This window comes from Tyto alba, unplaced genomic scaffold (genome assembly GCF_018691265.1).
Source record: "Tyto alba isolate M040663 unplaced genomic scaffold, T.alba_DEE_v4.0 Super-Scaffold_6, whole genome shotgun sequence".
Taxonomy (NCBI): Eukaryota; Metazoa; Chordata; class Aves; order Strigiformes; family Tytonidae; genus Tyto; species Tyto alba.
This window is the reverse complement of record NW_024881327.1, coordinates 4795945-4805447: the sequence shown is the minus strand read 5'-3', so window position 1 is coordinate 4805447 and position 9503 is coordinate 4795945.

Sequence of the window (9503 nt, the reverse complement as noted above, 5' to 3'; positions counted from 1 at the left end):
TAAAGTTTGATTGGTCCGGGCCCTTTGTTAAAATAAAGCCGGCGTGCTGAAAACTGGTGGTCGGTAACAGTGAAGAGTTTTGTCATAAATTTTGAAGTGTTGCTCACTTCAGTCTTAATGCCAAGTGCGTTTTATGGTTACATCGAAGACTGAAGCTTTGCTTTTGTGGGGCTTGCCGGAAAGACAAAGCTAGAGGTCATTGCTACTCTTGCTGGGGACCTATTGGGATGGGTTAGTTGCGGTATAAGTGTGCTGACAACACACAGAAAATTCATGTAATTAAAACAAACAAACAAAAAAAACAGTAAAGCTGTATAACGTCAAATAACTATAGTGATACCTTACCCTACTGCAGTAACCCTGAATAATACCTAAGTCAGCAGAACCTAACCACATCCTTAAGATCATCAAACCATTCACCACAGCATCCATGTCCATTTATGTTCTGGGTTCACCACAAAAATCTGCTGTTTCAGGGTTTGAGGGCTTTTTGGTGCCTGTCCAATGCCTCACACGACTCTGGGGGGGAGCCTGTTGGTGTCTGAATCTTTTCTCCTGGGACCCGGCATACATAGCAGCCTCTCCTGTAGGAGGGTACTGAGCGACTCCCCCTGCCCTCCCCCAACCTCTGTGTGTTTGGAGTCTTGAGGCTCTTCCCTATGACAGTAATTTAGGAGAGAAGACACATGTCTTCTCCTGAACACAGTTTATCCGTGGGAAAGCCCAAAAGATGTACGAAAGACAAGTACCATCAGGTCACGGTGACTGTGAGGCTACAGACAAGCCCCTTGAACCCAGACTCCGCACTGCAACCTGACAGCCATGCTGCTGTGCCAACACTGCGTGTTCCTGACCGTCCCAGAGCTCCATCATGCTGTCCTTCAGACTGGCTTCCAAATCAAGAGCTAAGGCTGTCTTCGCTCCCAGGCAACGGGGTGAGGGGCAGAGCATGATACAGGTCTGAGGAGGAACCCCATAAATGCCTACGTGAAAAAGGCACGTGTGATAACGCTAAGAGTGCCAAAGAGAACTGGGACTCAAACATCTGATGAGAACAGAGGAGAGAATGACATATCTCCCACGTAATAAACTTCTCCTCCGTCTCTGAGAGAACTGCGTGCCCAGAGCTCAAATGGCACCCAAAGCACTTCATTCTTCTCCCAAATGTCTGGACTATGCTGAAAAATCTGCTGCACAAGTGGGAGATGCCTTTCTCCTGTGGTTCCACGCTTCGTTTGCAACATGACACTGCAGATGAAAACAGCAGAATTTGTTTAGTAGGAAAAGTAAACATATACAAATATGTATATAGCATAATTCATCAGTATTTTTATTTACATTTATCTAAAATTATGCATAGGTCAAGCAAAATAGGCACATTATGGACAATTGGTATTTTTTTGCACTGCCTGAAGTGAGGAGCCTGTATCAGCTGTATGTATAAACAGCAGAAGTAAATTCTCTCCCTGCACAGTTCCTGGAAACACCTGGCTTCCCCAGGAATCATCTCCTCTCTGATGACAACACTGGGATCCTGAAGTGAGGGTATGTGGGGCGTGTGGTCTGAATATTAGTGCCCTGTAGTGCAAGCTCTTTAAAAAAGGGAATCTTTAGAAATTGATGCAATTAAATGTCAACAACAATTAGATGTCAATTGCACAAAGATTAAATATTGAACAGTCATTAAAATGGTTTATATTGAATTTCACTGGCAAATGTGTTTTCATCCCTAATGAAGAGATCGAAATGAGATATATAGACAAATAAAGAGTAGGTAGAGGAGGAATCCTACTAAAACCCAATCCTGCAGAAACAGATCTTGCAAGACCATGTTTCATTTTAAAACTAAGCGGGGACAGTTTATTATTAGTTTGAGAGTTTTTTAATTCATTTTCTTGTTTTCAGAACTGGGACTTGAAATATACCTTAAGTGGACCATAATACAAGATCTGTGAGTTTGTGTGAGAAAGTGGATCAGTGTGACTCAAGGGGAATAATTTCCCCAAAGCAGACAAAGCCCTTACATTGGCCAAATCCTTTTCTAGGAAAAGGTAAAATAATTGATGTCATAACATAGGACTGAATTAGTTGAATGATGAGGAAATTAAAATTAATTTTATTTGCTAAATATAAACCTCTTATAAATGCAAAAGCATATTCAGGTCTCTATCTTGCACTTATGTAAGTAAAACTCTTCAACTGTCTCATGAATCATGTCTTTCCTGCTTTTTAAGGGATTTTAGTAAGTGTTTTATAGCTGTACTCTGGCACCTAGATTATGTTTTGACAGTTTCTTCTGTGTTTGTGCAGAACTAGCAGCATCTTTCAAACAAGAAGATACCTTATTTCCTCTGAACACTGCAGCCTTAGCCTTTAACATGTAAGCTAGCATCTCTCTTAGAATGAGGACAGTGGAAGGCATGATGCATAGTAAACATCTCCATCGATTCAGCCAGGGCGTTTTTAAGTAATCCACAAAGTAGCATCATGAGCACGAAGGAGTTCTAGGAAAGGAGTCATTTCGTAGGTGAACACTTGAATCACAGTAGTTCTAATGCTTGCTTTCAAGGTCTGAGCAGTTAAGAAATGTCACTGCTGGGACTGGAATCCAACGTCATCTGCCAAGGCAGGGCTAAAAGTGATTGTAGGCCTGGCTTCTGCCTGCAATTTGTTTGATGAAGCTCTCCGGAGGTGGTGGTTTCGCCGTTTATTTTTTCTGTGCCTGCTGCTAAGGCAGGTGTCTGTAATTGCTCCCATCATACTTCTAAAGCTAAAATGACGCCATTCACAGTATTATTACAATGTTTTATTGAATTTCTTTAGATGCAATAAAGGAATCTGTTGAAAAACATAGTTTCATCCTGATACGTCTCCTGAGCTTGAAGGTGGAAGATCGCTTGGAGATTTCAGTATGCTGCTTTTTATGTCTTTAGAGGAAAAGGCATGAGCAAGAAAGGAAGTCATGTTTCCTAATATATTTGAAATATGAAAACAAATACTATTGTGACATTTATCATTTATACATTTTATGCTTTCATATTCTAGTGGCTATACACAGAGATATCAGAGATTATAGGTAGTATAAAAACAGTGCACTTCAATTAATAGAAGGAACACAGTAAATTTGAAAAATATATTCTGAAAACATTTTTTTCTTAAATTTCAGGTTGGCTTATTTAGGTGATTTGACAGTATATTGTGTGTAATCAATTTCAGAGTTTCATCAGTATAATCGGCTACTTAGATCTTTGAGATTCTTTTGTCAGTTAAGAATTATTTTTAATATAAAATAATAAGCAAGAAAAAGAACACCCTGGAAATACTGTTCTCCAGGTATATAAAAATAGAATCTGAAAGTGGGTTGTGTCATGATGGTTTCAACTGCCATATCCTCTTCCCTTGCTCATTACTGTGCTACCCCAACTGTAGCGTTACTAACTGAAGCTGCAGACGGTTCGCAGTGACCAATTGCTCCTCACGGCTCTAAATGCGGTCTCCAGGTACCATGAGGTGATAAAACTTCTGGGAAATATGTTTACACATTCAGAGGTATAGTATTGAATGGATTGCCAAAAATGCCTTTTTTTTCTTCATATCTAATATCCTGTGAGTGGGGTCAGAGAAGTCCTTCAGAAGATCATTTCTTCTCCTGATGTCTGTTTTGGGCCAAGCGGTGATGAGAGTTCCATTAATGCTCGTTTAGCCTTTTCATTAGCACTGGTCAGAACAGCATTTACTACTCCTTCATATGATGTGGGTACAGTTGTACGGCTGGTCAGCTCTTCAGTTCAGGTCTTCACCAGTCCTTCTCCTGTAAACAGAGAGAAGAAAGAGAGAATGCGTGGGTTTGATGAGTAATGGAATAATGGTACTGGAAAAAGCATTTTAAACACACAAAACTGCAATTACCGTTTTGGTGGGGGTTTTTTGCCAGCATAGGGATATCAAGAATTCACATCCCTATGTGCCTTTGCCATGCTTCGAGTTTCTAGTGTAGACTTGCTCCAAGTGACCCAGAGGAAAAGGATGGCACTTCACATCACTCCTCGCAGTACTTCACTTTTCAAATTGATGAGGGAAAGAAAATTTTTGTTACAGTCCCCCAAATTACTTTCATTTTGACCTACAAAAATAGATAAGTGCATGAGCTGAATGTGTCTTCTAAAATGATCTGCGATGTTAGAATGCTGACATCTGAATTGTCGCTCTACCGTCTGAGAATAATTACTCCAGGGAATTGAGCAAATGACTTTAAAACTTTCTTTGAATGGTTAGTTCCATTTTCAGAGTCAAAAAAATCCCTTCGGAAAACCAATTTTTTGCTGTTATGCGAAGTAGCCTTAAGCTGCGTGTTGACGCCACCCATTAAGTAGAAATAGAATAAAAAGAGACTGACTTACTACATCACTTACTAAACAAGGGCAGGCAAAAATGACAATTATCAGTGCTTTTCCTGTATTAGACAATCCTTGGTGATGCATCCAAATTAATATGCCTGTATGCCAATTTGTAGTGAAGACTTTGTCCAAGGATGCTTGGGTGCTCATATGGTAGATGGGATATTAATTGTATCTGGTGATGATAACTGTGATTCCCCCATACCATCATACATTCATTTTGTTCCTTATATTTAGACCAGTTTTAAGGGGGAACCATGGGCTTAAACTTGCAACAGTTTTGAAACTACTCCTATCTCAGAGCCTTTTTTTTCACTCATCAGCTGGACTACTGGAGGTTAAGGTATTCATGGTCAGGAAAAGTAAGAGGGAGAGGAAATCAGATCAACAGAATTTTCTGTATCACTGTTGCTAGTCATATTTCATTCCACCCAGATGAATCAATATTGTAGCTTGCACAGCTGAGATATCTAGTTCTGAAACAAGATTAAAATAGCTACAGTACAGAATGTTTTACTCATTTGAAAGCTTCAAATTATTGTACAGAGTTAAATTACACAAATTCCTTAGTTCTTTCTTTGTATAAAAGGTTGGTCAGCTTATAACTAGATGAAAAGAAACAATATGACTGCTAAAGATAAAAGACTTTTCCCCCAAAATCAATCTTTAAATATGGAAAAATACACAACTTTATCTTATAGTCACATATTCTTCTTTTACTTTATTCTTCCAAATATATTGCCAGTCATTTTCTCATGATTGAGCTGCCCGAAGCCAGTTTCATCAATAGCGATCCAAGTCCCTTCACTGATGGACTGGCTCACCTCCAGTTAATCTAAGAGTTTGTACAATTCATTTATCAACTCTTTTATTAGAGTCTATTACATTCTTTTTCTAGTCATGATTTCAGTCCAACATTTTAAATTATAGCAATATAAGCATAATTTGGTTAGTTGCCAAACCAACTGCATCCAAGCTGCATCTATAAATGTGATTTATTCTGGTATGTATAAATAGCTCAGAAATTTCAAATGTCTGCATGGCTGAATTCTGCATATTGGTGTTTGTAGGGAGAGAGTAATATGCTCTGTAAAACTGAGCGTGGCTTTCCTATAATGACCTCAATGTAAGAAAAAGAACAAGTTACAGTAAAGTGGTTGTTTATCTGATTATCTTGAATTCCTGTGGTTCAGGCATGTCTCCCACAACCTTCTGAGAAGTTTTTGTGGCTATCGGAGCACTTTGCCAACTGTCTCTGGAACCAGGAGGACCTTTCTTTCCATCCTGATGCATGCTCTCAACCAATCCATCTCATTTAGGCTGCACAGCCTACCATTCTTTCCGTGCTTGCAATAATGTTTTGGGTAGACAGGCACTCATTAAAGTGTCAATATACGACAGGCATTAGGCATGAAATCTGTGAAGAAATTAAAGAATACAGTTTTTAATCCATTTATGTAATAATTGAATCTGAAAGATCTTTCTCCCGGTATTCAGATGTTTTGCTGTAGACTTCAGCACACTTGACATCTCAGATTTTATTTCTTCTGTTGTAGTTTCTTAACTTCAGTGCAGCATAAACTGACACTGCCAGTAAAAGAGGAGGTTTTGCCCTTCCCCCAGTTCTCATTTTCTGTCCTATTCCTTGTGCCAGCACTGGTGTTCATGCTGACATGAGTGAGTCAGGGTAGGGACATCCAGTGAAAATTAAACCACCACCACCCTCTCGCAAGTTAGTTGTTAGCCAGATCAGTCCCCGATCTCACATTTCACTGTGTAGCACTACAAATGCTAGCATCAGCATAAACGGGCTGCAGGGTGTGAAACGGCAGCCCCCAAGAGCTGGGGTATTTCAGAGTTAAGGGACAATATACAAGCCTCTAGCACTGAAAGCTTTACCCCCTCCTGGTCATGAGGAAGAGCTAGCTGGCTTTTTATTTTTTTTCCAGAAGACCAATGTTAAGAAACAGGGTAACAAAAGGACTACGAAAAATTTTAAAAAGTTCCTTTGAAACAAAAGCTGTTTTGTGTGGAAAACCATAAAAAGGTACTTCTTTGAGGTATCTGAAGAAAGCAGTCTAACCTAAGATCACAAGAAGGTTCAGGAGACCAGCAGGTGAGAAAGTTGCATTTTTAGACTCATTGTTGAATAGCTTTTGGAAAATCAGTATGTCCTCAAGAATTTTATGCATACTCATTTGGCCTTCACATTTCTTCCAGTACTCAGGGAGTTCCTTCCACAAAATACACCGATTTTTTTCACCTGTTTGGCTGGAACATGATGATCTTTCCATTGCATTCAGACTTAACCACAGGGATCCAAAGAACATTTGACCTTTGGCTCAATTATAATTCTATGTACCAAAAAAATCCCCAAAACAACCCAACACCAAAACCTTACAAAAAATGAAAATGTCTCACAAAACAGAAATTTTTCTGCCTAGCAAAAATGGCTACTGAAAGCACATTGTCTTAATGCTCAAATCTTGTTACTGATTCCTCACTGATAGGTACGATCTGCATCACACTGTTCCTCGTGAGAGCTACAAGTGAACTGCAAACCTCGCAAGTCAAAAGTACGTCAGTAGAAAGTAGTCTTTTTGGAAACCCACGTGATGAAAAATGGAATTAATTCTTGAGAGAAATTATGGTGCCTGTGAGCTAAGTGCCTTCAGACAAAATCAAAAATCTTGTAGATGATGTCATCTTCTCATAACGTCACCAGTAAGACACACATGGAAACAAACACAGTTAAAAGCACTTCATGATTATTCTGAAATAAGTCATCAGAAAGACAACAAGCAAGCCCATTTCACATTGCATACACAAGTTTTACCCAATGTGTCAAAACCAAGGTATATCCCTTAATAACCTTATTTTTCTTATTGCTTAGACTAATTAAAATATCTCAAATATGTCAATAATCTGAAGAAGTGTAAGGAGAAACTAGAATTCATATATTGCACAGGTCTTCCTAGAATTCCTTGCCTGTGTTTTTCCTCCCTTTTCCCATCCAGGGAATTTGTGTTTCCCACCGCCCCTCCATCTGTCCCAGGAGTTTTATATGCCCTTTGTTCTCTTACCCTGCCATGTTCCTTTCCTTTTCTTTCTTGTTTGTTTTACTTAATCCTGTCTCTTTTTCAGTAGTAATTTGTTGTTGTAGATACAGGGCTCTGACAACCGAGGAGGAAGGATGTGGAAGAGACTTGGCTCATCAAACCCAGTCTCCTGCAATCCCAGACAACCATGGGAGACGTGTTTGGTCCAGAGGGACTAGAAAAACATCCACTCTCCGCATCACAAAATGGAAAATCCTTTTTTTTTTTTTTGTTTGATGAACTGTACAATAAGATGAAAAGCAATACTACTACAGTGCCTAAGAAAGAAAGTAAACCAGACCTTACGAAATGATCAAAACCTTTCTCCCTATAGTGGCCATTTGTTACATAATTACCTCAGTTTTGACCAGGCAAAGGCAGAGATACAGTGCAAATGGGATCGACACTGCCAATATCCAGGCTCCCCTTATTAAAGCCAGTAAAAAGTAATCCATATTATTATTTTAGTCCCAAACCATGTGTCCCGAAACTCTGTGAGAGCTTCTCAATTCTGATCTCTGGTCTGTTTGCTGAGTGACTTTAAAAAGTGAATTTTGAGTGCATGTATGAGCTGAGCTGCTTAACCCACCTGTGACACTTCTCAGCTCGAAGCATTAGATGGACAACATATGAAATCTTTGGGTTACCTATTGTCACAAGTGATCTGGAAAACAACAAGGCAGTAAAATTTGCTGGCTATTACACTAACGAGGGTAGTAAAGATATGGATGACTGTGAAGAATTGCAAAAGAACATTGAGGGACTGAGTGGCTGGGTGATAAAAAGGCAGGAAAGTTTCAGAATTAAAATTTGTAAAATCATACGTATGAGACTAAACAGATAGCTTACAGATACTATAGTAGATTCTGACCTGTTTACTACAAATCTTGAAAGACGCTTTAGTATTATAACAAATAGGTCTATAAAAAATTAGCTGAGCAATTGGTAAAAATCTGAAAAAATAAAAAGAAAAAAGACAAATAAAAGAAAGACAAAGACAAAAAAAAAAAAAAAAAACAGATAACAAAACAGAAAAAATATTAGGCTGCAGAACAAATCGACTGTGCTTCTATATCTTGAACACCGTATGCAATCACTCATGTCAGAGAGGATATAATAGAACTGGAACAAGCATAGGGAAGATTTTGTACTAAATAGACAGCCTTCTTCAGCCTGCAAAAAGACAGCCCAGATGTATTGTCGGAGAGATTTATGAGGGATGTGAATAAGAAACAGCTCTTGACAATAGCAAGAGGCATTAAAACAATGATATTAAAACCTTCATGAGGCAGGTCAAAATGAAAGAAAGAGAAAGATGGTCCTTCACACAACACATATAATTGATCCATAGCACTCCCTTCCACAGAATGTTTTGGATACCTGAAATTTTTATTAATCATAAAGATATCGTCACTGCCTCAGGAAGTTCCTGAGGCACAGATTGCTGCATGCAGGAGCTTTGTTAATTCTGTTTTTCCTTTAGACAAGCACCATCATCTGTTGCTACAGACAGAATATCCAGCTAGATGAGTCTTTGGCTTAAAACAATATAGATGTTTTTGTTTTCTCGGAGCAGTAGTTCCTGAGTGCCTGATTCCCCTGAGACATCCTACCATCCAGAACTCCTGAAGCAATGGCTACTGCACAGGAACTCTCTGCCTGATCTGCTTATTAGGAAAAATTTCTTCACCGAAAGGGTTGTCAAGCACCGGAACAAGCTGCCCAGGGAAGTGATCGAGTCACCGCTTCTGGAGATATTTAAAAGATGTGTACAGGTGGTGCTTAGGGACATGGTTTAGTGGTAGACTTGGCAGTGCTAGGTTAATGGTTGGACATGGTGATCTCAGGGGTCTTTTCCAACCTAAATAGTTCTGTGATCCTATGTACAATAAGTCACCTACGGAAGGGATGCTCTGAGTTACTGTACACACTATCAGTCAACTTATTAATATATACACAATTGCTTTAACATTGCCTAAGAGACAGACATAATACATGTGCTGCATGG